General features: G+C 37.1%; 1 long non-coding RNA gene across 2 annotated transcripts; it reads right to left on the reverse strand.

Moving 5' to 3' along the window:
• Positions 1–297: 297 nt before the first annotated feature.
• Positions 298–5,661, reverse strand: LOC104214429 (uncharacterized). Of its 2 annotated transcripts, none has more exons than XR_707899.2 (5): positions 3,330–5,661; positions 2,267–2,356; positions 2,106–2,174; positions 1,910–2,033; positions 298–794 (listed from the first exon to the last, which is right to left on the reverse strand). It is a non-coding gene; the product is annotated as an uncharacterized lncRNA (long non-coding RNA). The 2 variants fall into 2 exon arrangements; XR_707898.2 differs by having other exon boundaries at positions 298–800.
• Between the last annotated feature and the right edge of the window lie 265 nt (positions 5,662–5,926).

Here is a 5,926-nt window from a genome sequence, read left to right on the forward strand (position 1 = left end):
AAAACTTGAGCGAATGATGTTTTCTTCTCCTATCCAAAGGCCAAGGGAGAGACTACATCCCTTTTCTTCGGTACTTCTTTTGGTTTTCCAAGGATTATGTTTGAAGCATTATAAAACTGGTTAAATTTTCTTATATTAACTAATTAAGCCAATAAACCAACTTTAGACAAAGAAATAAGAATTTTGCGGCAGTGTCTTCACTACTAAGGCTAGGGATAATACACCAGTTCACGAATCAATTTTAGGTTAATTAATTTAATTCAAAGCACACGGAATTATAGTAGTAGTAAATAGAAATAGCAAACAATGACATGAGGAGACAGTGGATTTCTCATCCAAAAGTTCAAATGCCAAAAAAAAAACCGACAAGGTTCTTAGGGCTTGATGCGAAAAGCGGCAAGTGAAGCGCACATCCAGGACAAAAAAGTAGCAAACATAAAGTGATTTAGTACTATACTTACCAAAATTACAATTGCAATAACTAATTTCAGTATTCGATGCTGATATTGATCCAGATCCTCAAAGTTAAGATTCAAAGAACATGTCGTTTCTCGTTGGGATTAGTTTGTGTGTCATTCTTTGAAGCACATATTTCTATGAAGTGCATGGCTTCACCTGTGAAGTGGTAATCCCACGTTTCGAATCCATCATTGCTTTAAGCGGTGAAGCGATGGCTTTTAATAACGATGCTAGGGAGATTGGCCTAGCAGGACATGTGTTTTATATCTGCTACAATCCCGGTTGGATAAACCAGTACCTCCATATTGCAACGCCGTCTTCTGAAGAGTGTATTGCTGCAACTTTGAAGAACAAGATACACAGTCCAGTCCATCAGAAAAATGACTAATGAATAGAAGTAATAATTATTAGGCAACAGAGCACATATATAAATGGAACTTGGATGACAGTAATCATGTTCCACCAAAAGGCATGACCAGTTCAAGCTGACATTATAGAAGCAGAGACCAAAAAAAAATGGGACAAGCACCAATAAGTTTCTTCTTCTGTCAAGCTGAACCACATACCTTAGCTCAGAGGCAGATCCACTTGAAGAGGTATGGTTCACATGAACCCATGCACCCTTCCCCTCCCTGGTCCATGTATAGCACTGGTTTTCTGCTAAATTTACTAAAATTTCTATACAGCCACCCATGCTCAGGAGAGCACCTTGGTCTACGTGCATGCCCTTCTGCCCCCCCCCCCGGGTCAATGGATCGAATCTCCACACCCTACCTTTCAATTAAAATCCAGTTTTTTGTACTCTTTTTCTTCTTCTTTCGTTTTTGTTTCTTTTCTCGTTCACTCTTTGACCTATCTTTTAATTAATTTCCTGTTTTTCTGTTTTTCTTTGCCTTTTCTTTCTTTTCTTTTTTATTTATTTATTTTGGTAATGATGATGATATGAGTTGAGCTTAATGAAAGGAATGAGGATTCATATCACCCACCCCAACTTGCTTGGGACTGAGGTGTAATTGTTGTTGTTCTTTCTTTCTTTATTTGGTTCATTCTTGGATTTTCAAAATTCTAAAACATCGAATACCCATCCTCCTAAATGCCTTGTTATTCATCTGCTTTAGCTACATAAATTTTCAATATAGCAGCAAAGTATTTATGTTGAATTTTGCCTGTAATAGGCAAATCATGGAAAAGCTCAGTTTGCCTACCAATATCGGTGGCTGAAACATTTAGAGTTTTCTATCAAATAACCAGAATTTTCTATATTCCTTAAGTCAGTCAAAGGCTTCTCCACTGAAGATCTAGTTCAGGCTCCACCCAGTGATAATCACACAAAAGAAAGCAACTTGATATGTTGCTTCTGCAACATCTCACAGTCACCAACCACACACTGATGGTCCAAGCATTATAGAAACATAACAGACAAAAGCATTTAGTTAGGTTAATTTGGTACCTCATTAGAGCAGCAAGAACAATCAGACCGAGCAACAGGCTACATGAAATCTTCTTTAACACCATTTGACAAATAACAAGCAAGTAAGGTATTATAGTATCACTCAGCAATTAGCTTTACTAACCTGCACGAGAGAGTGAGTTAATCAAAATCTTTGCAAATCAATCATGGTATATGGAGGTAACACTATACATACCATATTTTGTGGATTTATGTTCCTGTAATATCACTTCCAGCAACTCTTACATGGTTCGATATCCTCCTCCTACAGCCAGTAAAGAAAAAATGACATTGCTACGCCAGCACCAGAAAGCATATATAGCTCAAAAAAATTAGTTTATTCTTTTAGGCACTTACCAGGAAGACAAAAGAAGCATCCGCCTAGTGACCTAATCCAGCTTTACACTCGTAAGTCATATCCCTGGTGCTTTCACCAGATACCTGGCACTGCAAATCATGTCAACGGTAAATATTAAAGTTGAAATCACTTCACAGACAGTTAGATGGAATCCTAACAAGAAAGAATTTCCCAAATGAAGTTTATTTGATCTATGAAGTTTCAAATTTTTACATATTGATCTTTTTCAATGTAGTAATGACACAATATACAGCCCAAACAACAACCAAAGTTTAGATTCCTTCTAGGTCCCTTTTGCATTTCTTTCAATACTTCTACTGCAAATGTGAAGTGCTAAGCTCATATATGATCTTATTCCTCGTATCAACACTTATGATTAAAACACTAGCTCATAAAAAATCAATCAACAGACAAATCAACAGGATCAGTGAGACAACATAGTGTAGTGTCGTGAGTTCAAACTTCCAAGAGTCTATATTCACAAAAATTTTGGCTTATAAGCTCCTTTTAAAGCCTTCTTTATTTATGGATCTCTATAACAACCAAAATAGCCGAGGATCTATTGGAAACAACTTCTCTATTCTCACAAGGTAGGGGTAAGGTCTGCGTACACACTACCCTCCCAGACCCCACAGTGTGGGAAAATATTGGGTATGTTGTTATTGTTATAACAACCAAAGTATATGCTCTGTATCACACATCAAAAGGGAGATACCGATATTGTAGGAGTTTAGCAACCTATTTCATCTCAGATCAATAAGGATAGAAAAACCAAATTACAGTTCAAAAGTAGAAGAAAAATCTCCAAAACTTGAGGTTAATTATATATTTGTAAGAATTGCAATTGTTACCCACACAGAACATAATCCCCCGGAAACCGCCTCTCCTCCCCACTTCATTTCAAATCTATAAACAGTGACCACCCCTTTAGAACCAAATTGAGTGAACCAGAAAATGGGGGAAAAGGGACAATAACTGTAAAGGAAACGCTAAAACCAGCAACCTGACAGAACAACAGTCCATTTGAACATGTCTATCATTTCGATGGAGTTTAGGCGGTACCTTTATGGAATCCTCATTCTTAGATCACTCATCATCTTAGATATTCCGAGAGAGTAAGCTCTGATTCTTGATGAACTGAAGAAGTGCACTTTGCTATACATAGAATAAACTGCCAAATCAAGTCATCTCAACCGATTGCAACAGCCAACTCCTGGGTTTCATCTGAGCTAGATGTGCCAACATCAAGGTTATTACACGTGCCCGCATGCACATTTCTGATGTTTATATGATGAACCAGCTCATTGATCATTTCATTGTATGCTTCCCTTGGAAGGATTCCGAAATTTGAAATGTTAGTTAATAGAGTTAAGAGTGAAGCAGAATGGCGGTGGGATCTATAAAGGAGATTTTTCATCAACCTTAGATTAAAAAGGTCAACTTCAATACTAGCATCAACCATTTCAAGTAGGATCTCTTTAACCATTCAAACATCACTTCTTTTACAAAAACCTGAGAGAATCTGATTATAGGTCTGTTTAGTTGGTGCTAGACCAACCTCCTTCATTTGGCGGAACAAGGCATATGCTTCTCCAACTTGACCACCAGTAAGTAGTCCACTAATGGGAATAGTGTAAGAAACATCATCTAGTTGGGACTTCTCTGAAGCAGCTTTCTTGATTAAGCTAACAGCTTTGTAAAACTTACCAGATTTTATTAGCCCATTTATTATCATAGTAATTATATGAGAATCAAGCCCAACGTGACTTCTAACAAGTCCACGGTACACCTTGACTGCCTCTCCTATCCTACCTGAGCTGCATAATCCAGTCAGTAATCTGGCAAAAGGTATACTTATCTGCTATGAAACCTCTATCTATCATATCATTGTAAAATTCAATAGCACAGCAGGATAACCAGCTTTGCAGAAATAGCTAAGGAAAGAGTTACATGCAACTAAATCAGGTTGAATCTCGAAGCCAGTTATGAGCAGAGGTAATTCGACATATTGCTTAGAGAGATAGACAGTTGTAATCAAAGAATAAAGAGTATAAGAATCGGGTGTTAGTCCTTGCTCCCGCAAAAGGAAGAAAGCATTGATTGCATCTTCATACCTCCCCATTTTAGAGAGGCTATCTATTAACACGTTACAAAGAACCAAATCACGGAAGCATCCTCTTGATTCCATGGTATCCAAGATCCCAAATGCCTTGCTTGGCATCTGGGACTCAAAAAATCCCTTGATCAACGACATCCAAGTTACAACATTTGGCGAATACCTACTCTCTACCATCTTCCCAAGCAAGTTGCAGCATCCATGTTGCCAGCTTTACAGTATCCATCTATTAATATACCCCAAACTCTATCTGATACAGGAACACCGAAAACTATCATTAGACCTAATATTTGTTTTGCCTCTGTTATTAGACCTCCTTTACAGTAACAACTCAAATCACAGAAAATGTCTCCTCGATAGGATAATAGCTTTTCCTCAACATAATATTAAGCACATCCTGAAGATTAACCAAATCATTGAGCTTACACAAGTTGCACACATCAATGCTATAAGTTAAAAAATTTGGAACCTGGGTTTCTTTCAAAACTCTAAGTGCCACTTCGACACGCTCAATCTTGAACAATACATCCATTACGATGTTCCTAGAGAAAGTATTTGGAGTAGAACCACAACCCAATATTTCCTCAAACATCTCGAAAACCCTATCATACATTCCACCAAACCAATAAATTCTCAACAAAAACATCAAAGTTTGTAGCTTTATTACACAACCAACCTCTTCCAATTCCTTAACTATCCCTTTCACTGTTCTAACCTCTGCGTCAACCGAGAAACAATACTAATCATATGGGTCAAAGTGGCCCTGTCATGAAAGTACTTATGTTGTTTTGCACACCATAAGAAAAACAAAAATGCAAGAATGTCAGAACGACAATTTGATATAGTTTTATGTACAATTCTAGGGGTAAGAATGATTCTTGAGGAAAAATAACTTTGTGGGTCATCAGAAAAACATTCAATGGAACTATCTGGAAACTTCTGGTAATGTCTAGAGGAAAAGAACCTTGTGGGACATGAGCAAAGTATTAAATTTGTGAGCATAGACATTGGAATGAGGCTAAAGATTTCATTTTGAGCATTCGATGTGAAGCAATTCTTCCAGTGGAGAACCATATCCATAACATTTCCAGTATATAATACCAAGAAATGCAAAATGCAGCATATAAAGAACATAGGGGAGAGATTCTGAGGGTATTATTTTGACCTTTTTGACTATATTAATGAGTTTCGTGAGGATGGAGCTTGGAAGTACGGCTATGTGATGTTAAAACCCTAGAAGACGACCAAAACCCTCCTAGAAGAGATTAGCCGACTGGGTCCAAGACCTGAATCTGATTGGCGCCTCTTATTATTGACGGGTACTTGTCCATCCCAATAAGTGAAAATAGCACAACCTCACCGGTTTTTGAACTGGTAATTGAGAAATAGTTCATTTGCAAAGTTAATAAACAATAGTCATTATTTTAGCTGAAACACAAAAAAATTTAACATAATATGCTAGACTATGGAGCTTTTATGTATAAAGTTTCAACATATTATGTTGCAACTCTAGCATATTATGAAATTCCAGTGAAACACAAAA

The sequence above is a fragment of the Nicotiana sylvestris genome, chromosome 1 (genome assembly GCF_000393655.2).
Source record: "Nicotiana sylvestris chromosome 1, ASM39365v2, whole genome shotgun sequence".
Classification (NCBI taxonomy): domain Eukaryota; kingdom Viridiplantae; phylum Streptophyta; class Magnoliopsida; order Solanales; family Solanaceae; genus Nicotiana; species Nicotiana sylvestris.